Raw genomic sequence first — 26268 nt, forward strand, 5'->3', positions numbered from 1 at the left:
TAAAACTGAATCCAGGAAAACCCATTTTCGTATTCTGTATGAAACAAATCTGCTCCCTTTCACCCTCAAATCCACATGGGAGTCCTGTTGAAAACTAACATCTTTCATTTTTACCCGTGTTCAAATCATTGATTGTCTCAGTGGATCGCCTCCCACCCACCCCAGAATCATAAATGGTATGGTCCCGTTTGTTAATTAGCAACATTATGAGTCGCCCTCTGAGCCAGTAAGTACTTGCTAGTTAATGTACAGAAAAGCAAATAAACTTGGCAGTGCACCATTTGCTCACCGTATATTTTTATGCCCGCGGTCAGACCCAACACGAGCTGAGCGTTTCGTGCAGTGCGTTTCCGTATATAGCCAATGCGGTTTGCACGGTCAGGCACGGTTGCTTGCCGGGCGGTGCGGATAAAGCATTCGAGGGGAAAATTTTGCTTCTCCGCCTATTTCGCCGTGTTTGCTGATGTGAACTTTTGGCGGCATCGAGAACATACTTACTACGGCCCGTGCAGGCACAAGCAGACACACAGCCGGATAAAGTAAAAAAATAAAAATAAAAAATAGACACGCAGTGTTATGAAAGAAAAGCAATGTGGGACAATATCATTGCGGTCTGTGGGACCGAGAAGCACTATATCCAGCACAGCCAGCTCCCAATACCAGCAGAGACGGAGCCAAAAAAGTAGCGAGACAGTTAGCGTACCTGGTGATGGGACTGACTTCTTTACAGCTATTGATTGAACTACCAGACAAGATATCATTTGGCAGCCAAGGCAGTAAGATGACTAGCAATGTTCAAACTTTCTTGTTTCTGCCAGAGGGGAAAGAGGAGCCCCTCCTCCTCTTCTCCCAAAGCAACTTCTCTCAAAGCAACTCCCGTGTAGTTCCCCCTCGGTTCGGTCATGCTGTGATTGTGGAAACCTGCCCCGCATCAGTATCAAAAGTGATACATCGGTGTCCATGAACCAGAAAGTAGCGGCTATTCACATAATAAGGACACATTATTTTTTTCTCATCAAATTGCCCATTTACTACAAAACAAATGCATACAACAGAGTCACATTTTCAATCCATTGATATACTAAAAAATAAAAAAAAAAAAAAAAAAGTATTTCGAAGACAGCTTCAGCTGTTGGTACACCTGTGTACATTGGATAGCGTTTCTTTACGAGGGGACATTGCCACCTGCTGGTTTGGCATACATATTAAACGTTTTGGGACATTTTTTTGCAGCTACACAAATATTGGTTTGCAATTTTTGCCTTATTGGGTTTGGATTCACTTCAAAATATACAGTCGGCACACGGACTAAAAGGGCTTAGTGTGGAGCCGAAGCATGCAAACAACAGTGGAAATGGGGAAAAAACTTAGAAACGCATAAAAAGGAGGGAAAACAGGAGTTGTGAGCAGCGCTGGAGTCAAGGGTCTTTGCAGCACTCAAATAAGTCTAGTGTGACAGGCGAGAGGTCAAGCTTTGGTGAACCCATTGAAAAGGAGCAGCCACCTAGGAGGGGGAAGGAGATCCGCCATTGGCAATGATCCTTTGACCTACAGGAAGGCTTTCTTTTTACAACTGCACATTGCACCGCGCACACATAACAACACAAGAATACAAATGTATATTTGCAATATATTTTGCCCTTTTATCCACAATCAAATTGTGCTCAATTATTCCAAAAGAACACTTTTACCCTCTAATATATTAGTTCCGTTATTTCCAACGGGAAAACATGTTTCAAAGCTTAACCATTCCACTGTAACTTGAAAATGATGTCATCCATCCACTTATCCAATTTCTCATCCTAATTCTAATTCTTGTCTTCACGAGGACGTGGTGGAGCCTATTCCAGCCGTCTTCGGGCAGTAGGCGGGGGGGCACCCTGAACCGGTTGCCAGCCACTCGCAGGGCACACAGAGACGAACAACCATTCGCACTCACACTCACACATAGGGACAATTTAGAATGTTCCATTAACCTGCCACGCATGTTTTTGGAATGTGGGAGGAAACCGGAGTACCCGGAGAAAACGGAGAACATGCAAAATTCCACACAGGAAGGCCAGGGTCAGATTCGAACCCACAACCTCCGCGCTGTGAGTTGGACGTGCAAACTGTGTCGCCAAAATCATCTCAATATGCTCTAAAACAAAAATTGATTGATTCCTTTTTGCAGGAAATCCTGCTTAATTCTCATTTTGATTTCCGAGACAGAAGTGACTCCATCTCTCACACAGCGTCGATGCATTGAAAGGTGAACCATTCAGATTTTATTTCATAAATATGACGTTGATTCATAACTAGAGGGCAACATGTACATAATCATGACATTTAATTTTGAAAAGACCGTCGCTAATAATAAACTCGAGGGCAATGTTACTATTTTGATGACTGTTCAATGCAGTGAGTTGTGTTGTTAAAAGTAGGAAGTCAGCAGTGCACAGAGGTCTCTGTATTCAAGCCAACAATGTAGCCCCCCTCCTCAGCCAGGTTTCACTTCCTCTCCCACTTACATCCTCTGACCCCGGGTGGCGCTCTGCACATGGAGGGGTGGCGGCCAAGAGGAAGAGTGTGCGGTTGTTCCTTGCCAAACTCTTAATAGCCTTCCTACCGGTCGCCATGAGATGTGGCTACTAAAACCGTTCTGGCTTATGCTAGTCCACCACGCTGTGGTCTGACCGAGAGGGGGTGTGGCAAACTGTCACAGTGGGACACTTCCGCCACAAGCCCGCCGCGCGCTTCCTGACGTCAGCCCGCTGATGTGACCCAAAATGACCTTCAACTTATGTTGTTTTCGCACTGATGAGAAGAATTTACTCAACTTCAAATGGATTTAACCCACGACGTCAACAGTGCACATCTGGTCCAAAAACATCGAAATGAATTTCAGCTTTTTCTTGGGAAAATTCAGCAAGAAAAGAAAAGATTAAAAAAAAAAAAAACAAACAAAATAAAAATAAAAAAAAACAGCCTCAGACAAATATATCAGACATTGGTATTAGGTTTTGGTTGGCATTTGAGCAAGGCAGTGTTGGCTTTTTTTACATTCACTCTACGTCACATTATTTATAAAGTAAGCAAAACAAAAAATATGGCAAAGGGACAAATGCACCATAATATTTTTGCTCCTTTGTTATTATTACATAATTATTTATATGTTTATATACTGTATATATATATTTTTAAGTAAGAACTAACCATGTGCACGAGGCATATCATATGAACAAAATGTAGACACATGGGAAGTATAGTTCGTTTTTGTGTCTTTATGTGTCTGTCTATGCGCGTGCGTGTGTGTACGTGTGTGCATGTGTGCGGGAATTCTGGGGAAAGCCCTGGCAGGGAGTCCCGGCCATGACACGGAGTGCGGCAGCAGCCGGAGATGTGGGCATTGTGCCAGCGGGCGTCACGCCAGTCGCACGACCCTCCAGCACCACCGGCTCCCCACAACCCCTTCTTGTCATGTGAAGAGCAAAAAAGTGCAAACATGCACACTTTCACCGCTGCTGCCCTTCTTACTGGCCCTTTAATATTTAAATCACACGCAGTGTGTGGAGTCACCTTTTTACAAACGAATAGCTGTCGGTAAAAATACAGGGCACTCCAACTGTCTGATGTGATTCTTGTTTTGCTTACAATTTCTCCTTCAGCTTCAAAACCAAATTGGATTTCAATATATGAATTCATTGTCAACGAAAGCAGACATCATTCAGCGTTAAACTGAATTCTGGCAAATGCAGTCGTTCAATTGAAACTAATTATTTTTAGTGACATGTCACATGCTGCTACGCGGACAGCAACGGTAACAAACCCACCTATTTTTTTTTTGTGTCATTTGGGAAAACATTATTTTGGATGTAAAATGTGAAAACATAATTTTGAGTCATTTCAATGTCCATTTTCTGGTCAAAATGCACATTCAATCAAATAAAAAACATGGCGGGATGGCACGGTGGTTGACTGGTTAGCACGTCTACCTCACAGTGCAGAGATGCAGGGGTCGATTCTGGCTCCAGGACTGTATGGAGTTTGCATGTACTCCCCGTGCCTGTGTGGGTTTTCTCCAGGTACTCCGGTTTCCTCCCACATTCCAAAAACATGCGTGAACGGTTAATGGAACACTCTAAATTGTCCCAAAGTGTGATTGTGAGCGCGAATGGTTGTTCGTCTCTGTGTGCCCTGCGAGTGGCTGGCAACCAGTTTGGGTGTCCCCCAACTACTGCCTAAAGACAGCTGGGATTGGCTCCAACACGCCAGCGACCCTCGTGAGGATAAACGGATAAGAAAATGGATGGATGGAATAACATGGCTTTTTTTTTAAATTAAAAAAAATGTGTGATTTCAGTAATAATCAGTTGTAATAAAAACTTGAATCAATTCAGCGCATTGATCCGATTCTCTCCCATTCTGTTGCCGATATTTAATAAATGCTTGTGTAACATACTTCTAAGATTTTCCACAATGACAGAACCACTCAGCTCAGCTGTTCGTACAGGGTAGGAGACGCACTCCATCGAGTGACTGGTTTGGAACCCCCGTTCTGAGTGGCAATCAAAAGCACGGCATTTTAAAGAATTTAAAACCACATCTTAGTACACAGTATAATCCTTTGTAGCACCTTTTTATGCAACTAGCATTTTTGGCGTCTTGATTCATGAACTTACTTTGGTCAGATTCCGGGCAAAACATACAGCTTACGAATATATAATCACATAATACATCCAGCTAAGTCCTAGAATTAATCAAACAATTCATTTTATGCTTTAAAAATGTCACCAGGTTTGTTCGGTGGCCTACCGGTTATTGCATTAGGTGACTTTGAGCATTCAAATTACAATAACAGGCATGGATTGAAGTGAAACATCCACTCCTAGCTCTTGCAATATTCATGCACACAAAAAAGTCACATTAAACTGTGTGCCAGAAAACATCTTTGAATAAATACAGAGGGGAGAAAAATTAAATGCATTTGAATTATGTAAAGGTTTATAAAAATAGTCATTCCTTTATTGAGAGCGGAATGGAGGGAAGAGAGGAAAATGGGGTTCGCAGAAGGCAAAGTTTACGCTGTCGCGCCAGCTTTCAGTGAGCTGTCTGTCTCAGGAGACACCCTCGCCGTGGACGTGTGTTGTGTATTTTGTGATCTTTTCGGCTGCCGTCGTATGTCGAAGCGTGTGTGTGTGCGTGGGTGCGTGCGTGCGTGTGTGAAGGTGTCTGTCTGATGGCTGTCGGATGTGTGCCGCTGCCGAAGTTATAAGGGTTGACTTTGATTTATGGGTCTGCAAAGTTAAAGCGCACACACGGAGACGAGAGCGTGCGGCTACTTGAGCCATGACAAATCAAAACAAATCCGTGCAAAGTTGTCAAGCGGTCAAACATTAAGAGGATGAATTTGACCCGATGCTTCGAACCAAGAGACAGATTTTTTTTTTTTTTTTTAATGATGACACATTGAGGTGTAGGTCATGCCCTCTGGCGCTTATTCATTTTTGAAATACAAAGATATGGCATAAATAGGCATTATCCTACTTTTCCTACCTGTGAGCATGTATGATCTTACTCACTCATATTAATGAATGCCTCATTTGCTTTTACCTTAATATTCTGTCATGCATCATATATCTGATATTGTTTATGTTTTAGATTAGATTAATTATTGAAAAATACTTGAGAAAAGGACTTTGAAAAAAATGTCAATCAAATTGCAATGGTAATTTTGAGGAAAATAATCTCAATTAAATTATTTTCCATAATAGTTCAGCCTGAAAAAAAAATGGGGGTGGTGCGGTAGCCAGTATTTTAAAAATATACTGTACTGCCTGATCACGTGTGTAAAAATTGAGTGTGTGGGCATGTGACATGTTGCATCGAGCGGCTGCAACTGACTTTTGTTTTGGCGAGCTGCTTGCTGTCTGTGTGTGTGTGTGTTTCACATGGGGTCAGCAACAAACAATCTCCAAGTTTGGCAACGTCAGCCGCGCTTAAAACAACAGGCATTGTTCAAGCCGCTTTGCTTGACACAAATCAACAGGTTGCAATACATTCGCGCAGCCCTCTTTCATATTCTTTTGCTCTCTTATTCCAAATTTACTTTACTACTAACTCCAGTACTAAATCATTCATTGGGTCTTTTCAAAGAGTGAACAGAGTCTCCACGTGTGTGCTAAGGGACGCATGACTTCAGATTTTTTTTTTTTAAATTTGAGTCGACATTAACTGGTCGATGATAACGGCATTCATACTTTTTTCACTAAAGTACCGAAGTGTATTCTCAAGCCATGAAAAGACGAGCTGTGTCATTGAACTAATTGCCTGCTCACCTGTCTAAAACACAAAACGCTCGTGAAACAATGTTGTTAACGCTAAAATGCAGAACTAGTGATGAGTCAATTTGCATAAAACGGGCCTTAAAAAAATTGGGCAATGGGAAGCCTGCTTTCCTTGTTATTCCTTTGCGGCGTGATCACGTTCTGTGAATTGGAGGCTGGTAACGAAGGAGGAAGATGAGCAGGGACTTAAACACCTTGCATTATATACGGAACAGTCAGACAAGAAATCCACAATGCGCGTGTCCGAAATGGAATGTGATCACTTGAACTATCAGCATATTGTAAGTCATAAACAGTGTTCTAAATTTGTTGGCAGCTTTTTATTGCAAACTTATAAAATGCATTATTGATTGCCATAAAAATCAACATTTAGTCATTGTCTCATGATAAGAAACACAACAGACATTACATTTTTATGACCCAAAAATAAATAAATAATTAAAAAGCCATTAAAGGTGTCAAACACCAGATCCTCCGATGTTCATATTGCAAGCATTTTTTTTTTAAACCAAACCACTTTTAAAAACGAATGAAAACAGTAGTTCAACAAATTGTTTCCTTAACCTCGGATTTCAAAATGATTACCAGTAAGCATTTTATATTTTTTTGTATGTGTGATAATATGACAAAGCAATCATACATTCAAATGGTTTCAGTCATCGCGGCCTTCTAAAGGCCTTCTCACGCTGACCAAGGCGCAACATGCCGTCGACGAACCAATTTATCGTGCATGTGATACCAGGGCACGATAACGGAATGCCTCGAATAGAAAAAAGTTGTCTTTGAGAGCGGCATCACGGTAATGTTCGAAGGCCCAGCCTACAGGAAAGTGGCTTGAAGATTGAGCACTAACAATAATATACCAACGGTTGGGAAAAGCCTCCCTTTTACTTCCTGTGCACGTCGCAGTACATACAATGTTGATCCTTCACCTTCTTGGGTATGCTGGCAGAGTTGTCTTTCACTGTTTTTTCCCCCCCGCGATATGTACACTGGTTAAAGGGTACAGCAAGTGTACCCTTGAGGGTACTGCCTCATTGCAAGCCACTGGAGCCTTAAAGGTACAAATTTTGCACCTTTTTTTGTGATAGTGTAGGGACAATTACTTAGCTTAAATTTGTCCCTAAAACATTCCCTTGATTGATTTTGTGTGATATTTTTTCAAGGCCTACAAAGGCCTTAAAAAGTTATTCATGCAGATTTGCAAAAGTGACTCGGAAACATACACAATAGGTCAGTAGTTGGCAACGGTGCATTGAAAAGAAGCGCCGAGCACACATTGAGGTATGTTGCTTCAGTGTCTCCACTGATTGCAATAGGATATGTGTACTTTGATGGAGAAGGTCTATCAAATGTATCATCTACAATTCTGATGATTTGTTGCTTTCACTGCACGCTTAACATCGATTTGCAACGTTCTTTGCTGCTGTCGGCGCTGACATCATCTTTTTCAAAAACTTCTACTTTGAGACCTATTTACAAGTGCTCCAAAATGCGATGTAAAAAAATGGACCCAAGTTAAGTTCAAAATGGCTTTGTGTAGCGTTAAAAGTTAATTTTGTAGCTAGCTCCAATTTGTTTGCGATGGCTGCCCCTAGCGAGCGTCATTGAAATGTTTTGACTTATCTTTTCACGTATGGGTCGTCTTTTATCAAACAGTCAGCAAGTTAGGAATCCATAGCTGTACCTTTGTAAATGCTGCACTTTGTTGCAAGTTGAGGGGTGGGGGGTTTCCATTAAAGCTCCAAAATTGTTTGCATGTGCTTTCAATTACAGTTCGCAATAGACTAAAATTGCAATCGGCAGGTTAGACTGGACTAGAAAATTGGAGCGCAAGAATCTCAACATGGCAGTACAGGCAACCGTCATGTGCCTGAGAGGGAACTTACAACTGACACGACACTGAACAACTGACTTTGTGCGAGAGGCGAGGTACACCTTGGACACAAATAAAAAAATCGAAACAAACAACCATTAGCACTCACATTTATACCTGTGGACAATTTAGAGTCTTCGATTCACCTAAAAGACATATTTTTTGTATTGTGGGAGGAAGCCGTATGACCTGGAGAAAGCCCATGCAAGCAGGGATGTGACAAGAATATCTCAGCCAAGATTGTAGCTCAGATCCTCTCAAGTGTCAGGCAGACGTGCTAACAATTACTCCAGTGTGCTGCCTGTTCTGATATTACTATCTTCACCTCAATCGAACTTAAGCGTGTCACTAAACTTGAACACATTGATGGTTTTTCCCATGACATCAATGTCAAAACAGATTATAATTTATAGAATTTTTTTTTATATGCTTATTTTCCATTTGTACTTTTTCCCACTAATTTAATTTAATTGAAGATTACCTTTGACTCAAGTCATAAATCATTAAGTTCAACATTTGACACTAAATAAACTATCAGGTCACTGCAAACAAGAACTCAGTAGGTAATTATGATGTACACACAATACTAACTTTGTCACCAATCATCGGCACTGCACTTCCCAATTATTGCAAACAGGGACTGAGAGTCTCGCTTGAAGGTATGGTGAAACCAAGAAGGAAGGAGTCCAAAAAAAGTGGAACAACACATACACAAACCATTTTTTACATCACGGCCCGGACACTTTTTACCGGTCCCAAAAAGTGGCTCTGTCTGTCTGCAGAAAAGGAATGCCATTGTAATACAGTATCATCTAATATAACCAGAACAGTCATGCCTGACATAAGAGCATCACAGAAAAAAAAGTAAAAACATTTATCACACGTCACTCTTAACACATTTATAGTTATTGGACTTTTTCCAGCGCCAAATATAGAATATGCAGCAAATCCAACACTTAAACTTCAGAAACCCAAAGTGTTAATTAAACGTGTTTGTCAGATATGATCAAAGTGAGACAGCAAGGACGATGATGTTATTTTGGGATGGACGTGATGCAGACATTAAAAATGTTTCATGTCAAACTATGCCAAAGTCCAAAAAAAACCAAACCAAATAAACAAGAAACTGCAAGACACCGTAGTTGCTCATTAACATTGTACTTTCGTTCTCAAGTCTATCAGACGTTACCAGCACCACCCCTTCCCAAAAATTAAAAATCACTCATTGAATGACGGGGATTCCAAAGGGTGGTCTTCCACTTCAGTCCCTCGTCAACACTTCAATGTGTGAGTGTGTGGGGGGGATGCAAGGCGCTGTGCGAGTCTCTCAGGAAAGCTTTAGGTTTCAAGATGGACAGTCAAATGGCTTACAGATTGTCCAGCATCCGTCCCAAAGCTCCCTGGTCCACGCTTTTCCTCAAAATCTCGACGCCCTTCTGTGTGCTGCGAGCCATGCAACCAAAAATTAGACGGCCAATATCCTCTTGTTGTACATATCACACTACCAGAATATATATTTATGAAATACATTGATTGGATGATTGTGGCCTTGCTTTTAGTCAGTCAGCTTTTAAGTTCAGTTGTCAAACACATGGTTTTTTGTGTACGTAAATGTCAACTGATAGGTGATGGGACATACAATTGTGACGCGGCCCAATGAATCGGATTCATTTCACCCAGTACCGACACGACCGACAACTCTTATCCAACGTCTCCTGCTGTCGTTTTGCTAAGATCAGTTGAAAAGGTTCCGCAAACAACGAAAGTTTACCTACCAGTTTGGCATGGTCACAGTGCAGTGGAGTGACCCAGACACAAAGAAATGCGGAGTTGTCATAGGTATTAAGGCAGGACTTTGGGTCCTATTCGTGCCCATCCCAACGCAAGTTAGTTTGCAAAGTGCAGTCTAACTGTGCACAGTTTTGGTATCTTCGCAAACGCGGGCAGTTAGAAAACGGCCATTTGCGCCATTGTGGTTGCACCCAGCATGCAGGTAACATTAAAAACAAATGTCGTGCCGAGTTTTTTTAATTAGCAAAATATGGAAGATGAGCTTAACTGTCTGAGGGAAGATGTACTTTGTCTCAACCCTTTGTGATTCCCAGTGGGCAAAGACGGCAGTGCGAACATAGTCTCTGCCCATAAATTAAGCCGTTGAGACAGTGGGCCAAAACAACACTCTGACCTTCCTCCATGTGTACTTAGGCAAGACATGGCCGACACACTTCCTGGTCTACTCTTTCTTCAAAGTGTATTTTGTGACAATTCGGGCGCTGCATCTTTCACATAAAAAGTGGAATCTCACCTGGTAGTAGACTGTATTTCATAGTTTCGGCTGGAAAAGATATGGCTTTGTTCTTTCAGGATGAACGCTATTGATGCATTCCATTCGGCGAAGCTGTGCATCTATCATTGTGCAGTCTTGTCAAATGTTTGCACACCTGACAGTTACCTTGTGATGTGTTTGATGAACATGATGGCCCAAGATCAATCTACATGAAAAGTAATGATGTTAACAAACCAATTATAGACAAAACATGGACATTTTACTGCTGCAAAATGTAAAAGTATGTGGAGTATGCCTTGAACAAAATCATTATTTTGGATTCGTTTATTTGTACAACATGTAATAACAGTACTCATTGTCTTAAATAAAATGACATTTTATAACGCTAAATTCATATTATTTTTGCTCTCTATTACTTGAAATCTAAATGTCAAATTACTCAAACAAATAGCTGTTTTGTTGGATGAATGTAAGACTTTAATTAATTTCTCACTTCTCACAGAAGTCTAGCAAGCTGACCCAAAAAAAAGGACTAAAAAGGTCAATTCAATATGAACTTCCAATAAAACGACAAGATTTAACTGAAATCGAAATAGTCCACACCTGAAAGATGCTCGATGTCCTCTCAGACAAATAAGTGGTAGTAGTTTGAGCTCATCTGTGACAGAATAAGACCAGTTTAAAATACGGAAGATTTTATACAATGTTCGTCACACCAGCCATGTTGTATCGTTTGGAGACCGTAGCAATGACCAGAATTGCTGAGAGATCACTGAAATTGAGAGTCCAAAGTTGGATGGATCCTGTATGTCAACAAAAGTGTTGTTTTGACCAAGCCTGCCTGTTTAATTTTGGAAATAAATTATTTCCATTTCCATTTTTTCATATGGTGAAAATGTATTTAAAAAATAGTTGATGGAAAAGTTGATGGATCTCAACATTTGTTTCTCCCACGTATCTGTAGTCTCACACGCACACTTTGTTTTAATAGACATGTCCAGGCCCACAAACAAGTGCACGGTCCAATAGCCGATGCCGAAAGATGCTTGCTGGCAGAACGGAACAAGCCAGCCAACCCGAGCAGAGCGCCGAGCGAGCCTGTAATGTGACAGGATTGGCCCAGCTCGCATCGGGCTTTGGGAGAGGGGTGTGGGGTGTGGGGTGGGGGGGCTGGTTCAGAGAGTGGAGGTTGAGGGAGAGGGTGTCACGTGACCGAGTCCAGCAGAGAGCGTTATAATAGGCCCCCTCTCGGAGCTGAGAGGCAAAGGCTGCATGTTAACCAGAATCCCTCTACCACACACAGGCAGGCCATTGTTGCCTATTCACTGCACTCCATCTCGGGCCACTTTATCATTCAATTAGGACAGCTTTCACAACGCACACCACAGAAAAGAGGCCTTCAATCAAACTGAAAACTTTACACTGGCCTCGGAGGGGACGCCGCGAAGGCGACTCGCCGTTGTCGGCCCACTTTCGCTTCTTCAACTTGTTGTTGGCGGAGCACGGAGTGAGGGTGGAAGAAGAGGAGAGAATGGATGCAGAGATGTGAGGGATGAGTGGGAGAGAGGAGGCGGTCCTGGACACGTTTGGTACCACGTGTGTTTATGAAGCCAGTGGAATGTGTGGGTGAAGGGTTAAATTTGGTAATCGCTATGGGGTAGTGGAGGGTAAAGGGAGGGTTGGGGGGGAACAAATTAAAGCTGGGGAAGAAGAATGGCACAGAGGAGCCCTCTCGAAGGAAGTAATGAGATACAGAAATGTGCTTGAGAAACGAGGCAAAAGTGATCAAAACATGGGACAGGTCCATATACACTTCAGAGAAACAAATAACTAGCAACTAGGGATGCGTACCGAAAATGGTACTTCTTTTAGTATGGACCCATTTGGATCGGCACTACTGAGCTCTAATTCATGCGAAATCAAACAGTGCAATGTTTGGGTTCCAAAGCGCAGCTTTCTAAGTTAGGAATGAACGAGAGTCAAAAAAGTTGTTGATTTTCCATGCCATACTTGAACGCAGCACTGCAAACACACCAATACAATTCAATATAATTCATCTTCGTTAATATAGCGCTTTCGCAACTGCAGCAAAATGATTTATATATATGCGTGTGTATAAAAATATATTACAGGGGTTAAAAGTGAGCGAGATTTGTCAGCTACTAAGCCCAACAAATCCAGTTTATGAAGTATGTTGTAGTGACGGTGACACAATTCCTAGCATGCTTTGCTTGAGCATGGAGGTCGACTTCTCAGTGCTGGCGTCGAGCGGTGGCTGGCAATGTCCTTGTTTCCCCGCAATCGGGCTGAACGGAGATCGCCATTCTATGCCCGGCACCGACGCCGAGAGGTCCGTCTTCCGGGCCAAATTGAATCATGGTGGAAGAACAATACTTATCTCATTTTGTATTTTGTAAGACGAATTTATACTTTATGAATAGTAAAATGTTACAACTTTATTTTTACTCCATACTCTGGCTCATTTGTTTTAAATTAATTTCGTTACTCCTCAAATCTTATATATTGAACATATGTTACAACCAACAACAGAATAAAAGTACAGAAAATTGAAATTGGTACTGCTGAGTCCGGTATCGATTGTGAGAATCTGAACCAGACTGCTTCAAATGTGTTCACATATCTGAGCTGACCTCCACTAAGGCTTAAACATTTGTTCCCCGAAAAATAAATGCTTCTTTTTTTTTTTTTTTTTTTTTTTTTTAGCTCTTTATCCTGCTCAGAGTTGCGAGTGAGCAGCTGGGTGCAGCCTGGGATGGTCACCACTCAATTTCAGGCCACATATAAACAGACAACCATTCACAATAATTTCACACTTCAATGAAACTAATACGCATGCTTTTAATGTGGGAGGAAGCTGAAGTACCAGGAGAAAACGCACGCAAGCATGACAAGAACATGTACACAGACAGACCTGAGCCAATATTTGACTGTGATGCAGGCTCACTAGCCTCATGCAACATCATCCTGCAAAAACCACCAAGGTGTAGGATCTTCAGAGCTATAAAGTGGTTCTGTTTTTCATCAAGTAATCTTTCATTCAGATTTCACACATTAAAAAAAAGATTTTCTGAAATATATATATTACATTTTTTAAATTGAATTAGTCCATCCATCCACCCATCCATTAACTGAACCATTATCATGTCATAAAATCAAGCCATCGGCAGCCTAGCCTTTGTTAGAATAAATCTTGATTCATCCAGTTTGCGTTCCAATGAAAATGAATGGCAATATCCTTGAAAGAAAATTCCATCATAAAACCTCCAGTTTGCTCAAACACAATCATTTGACAGTTGAAACTGATTTTTATATTTGTCCCGACATAGTCAAGAGGTTATTGGGTTGAATCTTGCTCGTTCTCCCTCGTGGAGGTTTTCTGTTGAGTATTGTCCATGAGTGTTGATGTGAGTGTGAATGGTTGTTTGACGATGTGCCATGCGCTTCACAATTATTCGATTGCAAATATTTTATATCATGCTTAAAATTATTTTTTGAATACCAAGAAGCTGGTTCAACCCAAACATGCAGAATACCGGGACGCGTAGATCGAAGAAGCTAAATTTAACACGCACAATGTGATTCACCAAACCCGAGACGAATTATGGCAGCGGATTTTGCGTTTCTGAATACCGCGACTGAAAGTCAGCGCTGTGCGTCATGACTGCGGTTTACTGCGGCCAGGACGAGGCACAAACAAAATGAGAGGTGACAGGTACAACTGATCTTTTCCATTTGTGAAAACATATCTGAAATGCCAGAAACAGAAATCTCCAAGACATGGTGTTGATCGGGCAATGCGGTTTTGGAGTTTCAAACTGATCTATGGACTGACTTGAAGCCACTCACCAGGAGTCATGTCATATTACCAGTGATAAAACTTTACAAATCCGAGCATCTGTGTGATTTAAGCGCGTGGTGACAATCCGTGCTGGCCTCTCCCGGAAAAGCGTCCAATGATACATCCAATTTCCATGCGCTCGAGTGTGCAGTGAAACAAGATCAGCACGAGAGATTTCCCTTCTCTAACTCAGTAATATGTTTGTCTCTTCCACTTCCAGCTCCAACTCCATCACTTCAAACTTCATTTTGCACTTGCGGGGCTCCCCTAAATGTCCATGGAGGAGAATCCATCAGAACTTGGTTAAATGCAAAACCCTCATTTTCACTTTTACATCTGTTGCCGATCGCGACACAAGCAACAACAGCGCTGCGGCCGCTATTTGAAATATTAGAACAGTAAATCAGACCAACGCAGTGAGCGCAACTGTTAACAGTAACATTAGCACACGTGATAACATAGCATGACAATTTGCCAGAACCACTAAAGATGGTGCCATGATGATCTCATTTAACGGTTGGATGTAATTGCTTGTTAGCTAATGGAAACATAACACTTTCTATTTTTGGCTCTTTTTACTTTTGAGTTGATTTCGGCTCGGATAAGTAGAAAGGGCATTTATTAAATTGTGAAGTTGCTTCATGAAGAAATATGTCCAATGGCTCTCAGGAAGTTGTGACACCAAAGGGTTTAGAAATAGCCTACAAATACATATCTTAGTCAGTGAAAGAAGTTTAATTTTATGAAGTGCAGAATGGTGAGCAGGGCGGGGTGGCCAAGACGTTCATAAAAATCACTTCCGAGGAAGGAAGAAGGGATGTGGTATCAGACATGGAGGCAACATTCCGCTCCCCTCATATTTTTACACAGCTTGCTCTTATTCTGCAGGACAGCAGTCACTGGACCCAACTATGTGTGTGAATGTTCGGGTGTGTGTGTGTAAGTGGGTGGGTGTGAGTCATGTGTTAATCCGTCTATGTATCAACTTTCATTCCAATTTAGCTGAATCATAACTCAGCATCTCCGCTACAGTAGCGGGCATCCACATAACTGGTTGCTGAATCACATCTTAAAACCAAAAAAAGAATCTTCAAAGTCCAGATGTTTGAGTCCTACACGTGCACCAACATCAGCCACTCACTCGGCCGCCAAACACAGACTTTCACATACTTTTAGGTGCAGGTTCCTTGGATGTCAAATTTGAGTACATATTTCTTTTCGCAAACTTGAAGCATTAAATGTTACTGTGAAATTGCCTGGAGGAAGCAAATAGATATAAAATCCCAGATTGTCAGAGTGAAAATACAGTACTTAGAATAATATTTTCTATGCGCCTCCACTAGTCTAAACGCGGCAATCTGATGAATATTGTGTTTGTGGAACATGAGCAAAGCAGCAAAAGCCCCCCATTTTTAGCCATTTTGCCACTTTTTGTCGAGTGCAAATGACATATGAAGCTGAGCCATCTGGTTGTTGTTTGTTTCCTTGTTGTTGTTGTTTTTATTGGGATTTATCAAATATAAAATATTCAAATGTTTAAAAGTGATTTTGTATCCTATCCATACATGTTTGGTGATTTAAGTAAATTAATAAAATATGCTTGTTCATCATAAAACAAGTCTATCGCTCGACCCTCATGTTGTCTAAAAAATTAGACACAGACGAATACACGATTTGTTTTGTTAATTTTCTTCAGCAACACAACATGAGGAAGGACCAAGATGGGGATATTCAGATGTCCACCAAGGCTAAACAGTTCCAGTTTGGATCAACATAAAGAATTTGGCTCTCAAACTGAGTAATACACCACATTCAAAATCGGAACACTTCTTTTGAATGATTTCCGTGTAAAAATAACTAATGCAGTTGTAAACACAGCCTCCCTTCCTGATAAATGTACTAATAAAGCTTAAGTCAATTAACTTCTTTGTATGAGGCCAATAAAGTCAATTTATAGCCATGTATTGATCCAATTCAGTCATGTACGCTGTAACCAGGACAACAAGGTGCATGCTTTGGTATCATAGCATCGCTTTTCAACTTACTTGCCAAAATGCTGTCTGGACGTTAGTTTCTTGTGTTTTTTTTTTTTTTTTTTTTTGCACTTGGAGCTACCTGACTGTGTAACGACATATCTATAATTATAAAAGCAACAACAAAAGGACAAAAAACACAGATCAAGTGAGGAAATGTTTCGGGGAATATAATATCAAAATTTGGAATGACAAAAATGAAAAATTAAAATTAATTACAATTTTTTGGATTTTCAAGACCTTTGAATACATGAATTGTCATAAATGCTACACAGATACACATCTAGGCACTATTTAAATTGGGTATTTCTAGGGTTAAGATTATGCATTACTGTGTAATTGTAGTCGTTGATGATGAAGTGGGAGACTCGCTGGACTTGTGTACGGGCAGCGTAGGATCAGTTTCCACTTAGTTACGGTGTGCATGTGGGTGTGAATGGTGATTTGTCTCTATATGTGCCCTGTGACTGACTGGTGACCAGTTCAGGTTGTAGTCTGCCTTCCGCCCAAAGTTAGCTGCGACAGGCTCCAGCAACTCCCCGCAACTCTGTTCAGGATAAGCAGTGTTGAAAATGAATGGATGGATGTCTAATTGTATAGATGTATGATTTTTTTTGAGTGTTTTTCACAAGTCTGCTTGAATTGGGATTTATCTTTTTTTTTTCCCAGGTCACTGTTCTACCAAACTGCTTTAATCCATCCATCCATTTTCTGATCCGCTTCTCCTCACAAGGGTCTCAAGGCGTGCTGGGGCCTATCCCAGCTGTCTTCAGGCAATAGGCGGGGTACACCCTGAACTGGTTGCCAGCCAATCGCAGTTAGTCCATACATATTTCGTAAATTATGTTAAAGGCTGTTGCGGTTGAACCAAGGTGTGAAGGTTCACACCCAACACCAACATGGTGCTCACGGGCGCCAGGTAGGCTCCAAGGACCACATGAATAGTCCACGTGCCTCCTCTGAAAATAGCTTCAAGTAAATACTTGCAGATATTTTCGGCAAATAAAGAGCTACATATCGAAATCCGACTTTACGCTATTCCCTTTCATACAGGCCGCCCTGCCTCTGCTACCTCAGAAACCAGGAAATTGCCCATTTGTGTGTTGGTACTTTTCTCACAGAATAATGTCATTGGTAATTAAAAAATATATATTAATATAATTTTTAAAAAGGACTTTGATGGTTAGGTGTGAAGGGCCTATTTGATGAATTTCATGTCATGATAGACATACTTTGGGTTGCTTTCACTACTCTCAATCCAGTGAAAGTGACTCACACCGAGAGCTCTTTCTCCATTCCCCACGTTAAGTCTGAGTTTAAGCCTGTCCTAACCTCTTTCAACTTTAGGTCCTAAAGTAGCGCTGCACTTAGAGCAGGCGGCCTATTAATAAATGTGCTGCAGACAGCCTGGCGGAAGTGGCCTCGGGGGTGTAAACTTAGCCTCGGAAGAGAGAGGATGCATGAAGGACCAAAAACAGAAGGACTGGATGGATTGACTTCAACGATGTGGAAATGGACTAAAAGATGTTGATGACTTTGGGTCATTAGTGGAGCTATGACTTTTGTCAAGGTGCTTTTTTCCCCAACATGGCCCCTGGCAAAGGGGGTGGTTATTTTCCTGTTTGTTGGTCAATTTACATTGTACTTGAAACTGAAGGAATGTGGGAATGTTCCAAATGGAAAGCTTTCCATGGGAAATATAAGAATGACTCCAGATTTGAGGATGATTTCATTCGAAGATATCTAATTCAAGCATCAATTCAAACATTTTGTTTTGCCATAAATAGACATCAGACAAAGTAGACAACTCTCCTTGCCCATATGTGAGGGCATTAAAGTACCTTAATTGTACCTTTTTCTTATTCACTTGAGTGGCGGCGTATCTGAACCTTGCTAGTTCCTGAAATGTTGGCTGGCAACATTAAAAAAAAAAAAAAAAAAAAGGCCATGTACCAGTTCATAAACCCTAAAAACATTTTGTTTAAACTCCGAAGTTGGGTCACTCAGAAGTATACCTTGGACAGGTTAATTTACTGGTGTAGACAAACAAGAGTAGCACATTGTTTAAATGTAATAATCTCCTGCAAACACCCTTTTAAATTGTAAATTGTAAATTTCCCCAGTGTGGGACAAATAAAGGATATCTTATCTTTTATCCTGCCTGCTTGAATGATTGGTCATGACAAAATGGGGCTTGCCCGCTATCTGGTTCATGAAAACAGACACAAGATAATTCTGAGGCGAGCTGTTTCATTTATCACATAGGGACTCAAAAAACCCCCAATGAAAAATCAATCAATTGCACCTTTATGCAAGACGAAATTTGAATTTGAAATAAATGTATGGGTTGCTCCCAGGCTCAATCGCTATCCCACCACCAAATTTAGAGTGAATCCGTCATCAAGGGATGTGCGAGTGTGTGTGTGTGTGTGTGTGTGTGTGTGTGTGTGTGTGTGTGTGTGTGTGTGTGTGTGTGTGTGTGTGTGTGTGTGTAGTCCTGCGTGTTAGCAAACAAACAGGAACTATCGTTATCAAACTAGATTGTGTGACAATAGAAGGGAGATAGTCATCATCATATTCTCAAATACTGCAGGTAAGTTCCTTAAAAAGAAAGCATGTTGGAGGGAGGGGTTTGCTCCCCAACCCTTCAAAGCCAGCCACATTGGCCTGGACAATGAATGAACATCCGGAGTATGTAGATTGGGGTAAAGCAAAGGTGGCGCTTGATGGATGGATGTACGTTCTGAAAAGCCACAGCTGCCAAGATCTTCCTAGAAATAGAGCCACAAAGAAAAAGTGGCAGTATGCGCTTCAAGCATCTAACATCCTCTTACTATTTCTGACTGGCATACTGCAGGGTACGGCAGAATGTAGGCTGCACCAAAAGAAAAAAAAATCTGTGTTGTTGTGAAGGATTGTGTATTATTGAGTCACCAAATAGTTGCCTTTCTTTGAGAAAACGACTCCACTTCTCCAACATAGTCACCACGATTAATTACAAGCTTCACAACTGAAATCAATTTGGGCTGGCAAACGTTAACTGTTACATAATTGATCAGAGTCGCAATACTGATTGACATAACTAGCTTGTACTTGTTGCTTGACAAGAGTTTTTGTGGACAATGTGCATTTGATTATTTGTGCATCCAAATATGCCAGTAACACCCACTATGCCGTCTCCTTGGCAACTTCAGACAGAGGGGCTCTGCTGCGTGTAAGAAAGGACAGAGAGAAGTGGCAGAAAAAAACACAGTGAGAAAATTACACTCGCCCCTTATGGACTGGCCACAAGATGGTGTTTTCCCCCTTTTTCAAATAATTGCTCAAATGTCAGTATGAAAAACACTTCTAAGACCACTTTTAGAATGTTAAACTTTTTTAAAAATTGTTTTAAACAATCCAATGAAAATTCTGTGAAGTGCAAGATAACACACAGGGATGGATAGACGCACTCAAGAAGGAGCAAGGCTGTCTCCAGTTGCCCACAAGCTACTACATCATCCGCAATGGAAGATCTTGCAGTTTACCCGTATAAACGCATTTTGCCCGCCCCAATCTCATGCACAGACCCCACGGAGTCAATATCTGCTTGCACAATGTTCAAGTTTGTGTGCGCCTCGACTGCGCTGATATTAAACAGAATGAGGGGAGCAACTTCGATTGATTGAGAATGCTCTAGGTTCCGTCCCACAGCGGCACAAAATGACATAAATGCCCTCTTCCTCCTGTGCAAATTGATGAAAATCCAACAGCATTCTAAAATGACCACCCTGACGTGGTTGTGTATCGGGGTCTATTGTTTAGCAGCCATCAGCCATAAGTTTCCTAAAATGATGGCCAATGTATTTTTTCTTTTTTTTCCCAGAAAAACTGAACAAAATACTTCTTACAATATATAAATGAATCATTCATTTCAGGGGTAGAACTGAATGATCTGTTTAACTAAGGATGTAGCTAGTGTTCAAGTTAGCAGTCTTGTATTTCTTTTTTTTTGGTACTTTTTTACAGCTTTGGACACGTGTAGTACAATATGTCTTACAGGTGATCTCCGATAATCGTTAGGAATAGCAGCCACAAAGATAGTGCGCAAATAGCGAAAATCTGTGTCATTTTGACGGCAGTTGTTATTTAGTTTTATATATCATGATTTTACAGATCCGGACCATTTAGGAATAGATTTTCCTCCATTAGTCCCTCAGCTAAAATGAGTTTGACACCCCTGGCTTCAGCCATGAATCTAATCGGGTGGCGATATCTTATAGATCAGGGGTCCCCAACCTTTTTTGCCCCACGGACCGGTTTAAGTCAGACAATATTTTCAGGGACCGGCATTTAAGGTGTGGCGGATTAATACAACAAAATAATATGGTATGAGCTGCATGAAAACTGGTGTTTTCGAAATATAATAATAAACACAAGGAGCGTCTAATCTGGTCGCAACACTCTTATCGCTCTGGTAATGTTTAATGCCTTCAAAATACGATACAACGCAAATTCAAAGTGCATGAAAATGACGACTCACCACAGCCCCGAGCTTGATTTTCGGCAATCAGACAGTCCCATCTCGGGGTAATAGGAGACAATGACACCTCAAGTGTGTGGTTTATCTCGAGTCTACTTCGTAATTTTGTTTTAGTCGCCGTTGCTGCAGAAACTCCACACCTCACACAGGTAGGATGTCGGAAATAGCAACAGTGCTATTGTGGCGATCTCAGAGTATTCAGCCATAACTTTGATCCAGTTGTTTCGAACGTACTTTTAAGGCCACCGTCATTTGCGATCTCCAAGCAGCTTTTTTACTCATTTTGCGGGCTTCAGCGTTTTGTTTATGAGCGTCATCGGTCACCTGACCGAGAAGTGTGCCTTGACGTGAGTCAAGCGTGACACAGACGGATGTAACAGAGAATCCGGTAATTTTTCAAAATAAAACATATTTCGCATTCCGAAATAAATAAAACGGAAATAAGGCAAGTTCTTTCTGTGCGGCCCGGTACCAAATGCCCTGCGGACCGGTACCGGTCCGCGGCCCGGCGGTTGGGGACCCCTGTTATAGATGACAAGTTTGAGCTGAGCAAAATAGAGCAAACGTCAAGAAGTAACACAATTATGTCACTTCCAAAGGCAAAAATTGTTTGTAAGGTACTTTAAGGTTGTCATCTATCATTGAAGTTGCACAGTATTTAATAGACATATAGCAAACGCACATTTCAAACTTACTCATTTCATAAATCCCTCAGCCTCGAAGGTGAACAAGTGGTGGATATTTAACTCAACACAATTCAATTTTATTTGTCGAGCACTTTTTAAAAAAGCAGCCGAAACAAATGGCTGAACATAGATTTTAAAAAACGAAATCTGTAATGAAAAGAGCACGATGACAAGTGTAAAAAAAGAAAAAAAACATTAGCCACCCAATAGTAGTCGCTGGCAAAGTTGAACAATCCTAATTTGGATCAGCAAACAAATTGTAAACGGCCAGAGATACGCCTGCCCTCCAGCAATGCACATAGTTCAACAGAAATAAGGGACGTGGCTTTAGTGTGATGCTGCTATGAAAATAAAAAAGCAGCCACAAACATAACCTCTTGAGAGAAGGTCAAACATGGCTTACAATTCTTGACTGTCCCATGACACAGAATACACGCGTGTAAACACTTAAACCAAATATGTTCACAGCACAAGTCGACAAACTCATTGTGGGATGCAATCGCTGCTTCTCGCTGCATATTCCATTTCACTTCTGCATAAACTTCCCGTGTGTGTCGCCGTCGTGAGAAGACAACAAACACCAACAATCCTCTTGCAGCCTTTCAGTGGAGAAAAAAAACAACATAGATTCTCACATGAACCCGTTGTCCTTTCTTCCCTTGGCCACCTCTTCTGCTCCGCTCTGCTCCCCCCCCACCTCACCCGGCTCCCCCCACCCCTTCTTTCCTAGCCCATCCCGGCTCGCAGAAGGTGAAGCAGTGCAAAGAAAAGGGATTGCAGCTTTTCCGATTCTTCGCTGTTATTAACTGCCATTTGTCCCCACAGAGGGCTGTCCATTCCATTAACCCAACTGATGCTCTTTTCTCATGGAAATCAGCCTGCTGTTGCCTCCTCCACCAGCAGCCACCACCACTGCCCACAGTGACAGCAAGGAATTGTGGGGGATTTTTCAAAGACGAAAGACCTCCCTCCATCTCAAAAGCAGCTTTAGCTCACACACAAACACGCGAACACATTAGCAAATGTGCCGCGCACCATCAATAAACACGGGTGAGATCTCAAAAACGCCCGCGTCACGAGCTTGCAAAGTTCCGCCTCCGACCACACGAGGCAGACTAGCGCAGGATGCAACTTAATTAAATGCAATTTACAATAGATGCTTTCATATTTGTCCGAAACAGTAAACGCAGGTTAGCATTCGTTTGCTAAGCTAGTCAAATTTGTGTTTTATTATATGAAAAAAAGGAAAAGGAAAAAAAGGGAGGGTACCAACCAAATTTCTCATTTGGCGTTCATTTCTAACGGCAAAGGGTAAATTATTACTCAGTTTGAGGGCAGACTTGGTCCAAGCGAGACATATTCGGTAATTTCATTAGTCAGAGGTGACGAGACTACGGGTAAGTCTATTGACGGCTTGAAACTCGTCAGTAAAAATTAATAAATAAACCGTGTCAAATTTAAAGTTAAGTTAAATATTTATTTATTTATTTAAAATTTCATTTGAAATACAATTTAAGACGGACTGCCTTGTGCTGTCCCAAATTTCTGGAGTCCATAAATGATATATAATTGCGCTTGAGTCCCAACTCAAAACACATCACTAGTTTGTGACACCGTCGCGATTGTGTGACGTTACCACAAGAGTCATTTGGGGTTTTTTGCTCTCTTTTTTTAAGAATGTTAATTTACTTCGGAGTTTGAAATTATTTGCCATGGCTAAACAACGAATGGAATTGAACTCAACATCACAGTGTAGTAGAGTGCAATTTTCTAATCGCAAAAGGCCGCAATTTCAGAAAAAAAACAAAAAGAATGCTTCCTTTCGAACAACAAAGTTGTTGATACACTGTCAAACTGGTATTTACTGACTGACTGCTTAACAGTTGAATTTTATGCTCATTAGCCTGCCAGTTATTCCCATTTCCATATTCAAACGCTTCAGGGGGTTGTGTTTGAACGCAGTGCTTTCCCCGCGTCCATAGATTATATTGAGACATGGGTGCCAGTCAAACATTCCTCTGTGACAATACAGGCGTAATATGCAATGACCCGTTCTGACTCGGATCTGAAAATTCTCATTTGGCGTTCATTTCTAACTGCCAATTTACGTCTCAATTTGAGTCACCAACCCTTTGTGCGCAGCCCTAATAGTAATACAGATTAATTTATTCCTTGCGCTTGTTAAAAAATATAATATACAATAGAAATAATGTTACATCACAAACGTGGTACAAAAATTGCAATTTGATCATTCTTCAAACTGGTTCAGTCCTACTATGTACAATAATGTCTTAACATTTTTTTAGACATTTGAAAACTTAATTTAAGACCTTTTCATGCCAATTAAGGCTTTGTTTTTAGATTCATGGCTTCACTGCCTGTGACGACGTTTTGAGAATCTGCAGCAACTCTTGTGGAGTAACAACGACCAAGGCACTGTCTTGTGATAATAACTCACTTCCATTTCCTTATTTTGTCACTGCAGGCCTCAAAGTGAGAGGAGCGAGTTAGAGCAACTCTAACGTCCCTCATCTTTGTGCACCTCCACATACTGTTAAAGCATACCATGTCAACATTTTTAGGAAGTGTTATTGTTTTCCTTTGGATGCCATCGACCAGTGATCTACACAGTCATGCAGCTTGCTTTGAATTGCTCGCAGATTAGATGGTTCTGGCTTAACTACCTTGACTTGACATCAGGAGATTGGGCACCTTTATGGAAAGAACTACAAGTTGCACATTCTGTCGACAGGCCAGAGCAAGCGTGCGCGCATACGTGCATACATATGATGGCCATCTATGACTGCATTTGTAAAATAGTAACTATCCTCTCTTTAGGAGGAAAAAGGGGCCCAATATTGCCAACAGTGAAAAAAATGTGAGTAATTGATCCCCCCTCCCCCCGACTACAATGTTAAAAATTACTCACAAAAAAATGATCCCAAAACACTTGAATTCCATTTCAAAATTATTCTTACCCTTAAAAAAATGGAAGGCTTAATATTTGATTAAAAAAAGGCACTGGATTGCACATATATTTGCCTTTGCAACCTTGAAAAAAATCACTTGTCAAACAATAATGAGACCTTTGTCGTTTGTTAGAGTGTACTTTTCAAGAGCAAAAAGATCGAGAGCACATTCAAAGACTCTCTGGAATTTCCAATAACAACCCAGACTAACCTTAGCTCCTCACTCAAAGATCTTAACAGATGAGATTATCTGTTCGACAGCAAATCTCCCTTCAGGTTGAGGGTATGTGGTCCCGGTATTTCACTTTTTTTCTCCTCTTTTTTTCTAAGTGTTATTAATTTTGCATTTTCGTCATTTTGCATCATCATTTTGAGTTTAAATCGCACGTGTCGTGAAAAGAATATCCAAATGTACTGTTTCAGCCAATGAGAGTGTAGTTTTGCCAGCCCCTGATTGACAGTTGTGCTCTGTCAGTGGATGACCAGCCCGCTGCTCACCTTGCTGGTCACTTCAGCGTTTCCCGTGCTATAATGTAAAGATAGCGGAGTGGTATCCAGACATTTGTTGTGCGCCCAAGTTCCAAAACAGCATTAATTGAGTCACCCAGGTATAAAAAAGAAGCAAAGCAGACAGCCAGCAGCCATGTTCATAACAAAAAATAAGTAACCAATGTAAAAAACCTGAGTACATGTTAATGCTTAAGGCAATGTCATACTATAAGCTTAAGAGACATTTTCAACACATGATGAAGTTTGTTTAGCATTGAGCATTTCAGCATTGAAATGGCAATGTACTGAATTACGGCAGCTTCATCAACGTCATCGTCGCTGTCGTGAGTACACATTGTTGTGTTGGTGGGTTTGTGATTCATTGATCTTACTTTCTCAATATATTATAATACTGTATATTTCTTTTCAATGTGTTTTTGTATCGTTTTAATAGTGTGTTTAAAGATCTTTAACAAATATTTAACTCCCACCAATACTATATCATGTCTCGGGTGTGTTTCGATATCACAGTGTTCTGGAACATATCCTTTGTGATGAGGGGATACAGGATTTACTGTCCTCTACTTCTTTGAAACCAATTCCTACTTTGCGGGACTATGACGCCATCTCGTGACCTCTTTGGTGTTTCAGAAAGAGCACAAAGACTACGAATAAGTGAGTTTTTTAGCAAAGAGTTGGGATAGGTTCCACAGAAATAAAATTTTAAATAGAGGAATTTATGAGTAACCACGCACAAGGTGGGATTTACTGTACAGTTGTGAAATACGTAAATACAGGATGCATAACTTAAAAATATTGTCATTACTCCTAAAATCCCAAGTAACATAAACAAATTTTATTTTATCACATCAATAATTGTCATATCAATGGACAGAATATTTCCATATCCACAGTGATAGATTACATTTGAATACAAAATATAAAAACATTTCCAAATATGATCAAATCGTGGTAAATCAACACCCTGGAACAGACTGTGTTCAACCTTTGGGAATACTTTGTTAAAAATAAATAAATACATAAAATAAAAAGCTTACATTGATTTAAGTGGTTGCATAAGCGTGTAACTAGCAATATTATAAGCAACCTCTCAGTATGTATGTAAATATGTAGCTTGCAGTTGTGTAGCTAACTGCAAGCTACAAAAATAAACATGTAGAACTGATACAATAATACTGCAAATGACTACTGCCCTGTTAA

At 40.8% G+C, this 26268-nt stretch overlaps 1 protein-coding gene across 1 annotated transcript in view; it reads right to left on the reverse strand.

Annotated features, from left to right (window-relative positions):
- The window catches only part of plagl2 (pleiomorphic adenoma gene-like 2), a 42649-nt gene that overhangs the window by 14928 nt on the left and 1453 nt on the right, over window positions 1-26268 (reverse strand). The gene's annotated exons all lie outside the window — the stretch shown is intronic.

The sequence above is a fragment of the Hippocampus comes genome, unplaced genomic scaffold (assembly GCF_001891065.2).
Source record: "Hippocampus comes isolate QL1 unplaced genomic scaffold, H_comes_QL1_v1.1 scaffold139, whole genome shotgun sequence".
Lineage (NCBI taxonomy): Eukaryota > Metazoa > Chordata > Actinopteri > Syngnathiformes > Syngnathidae > Hippocampus > Hippocampus comes.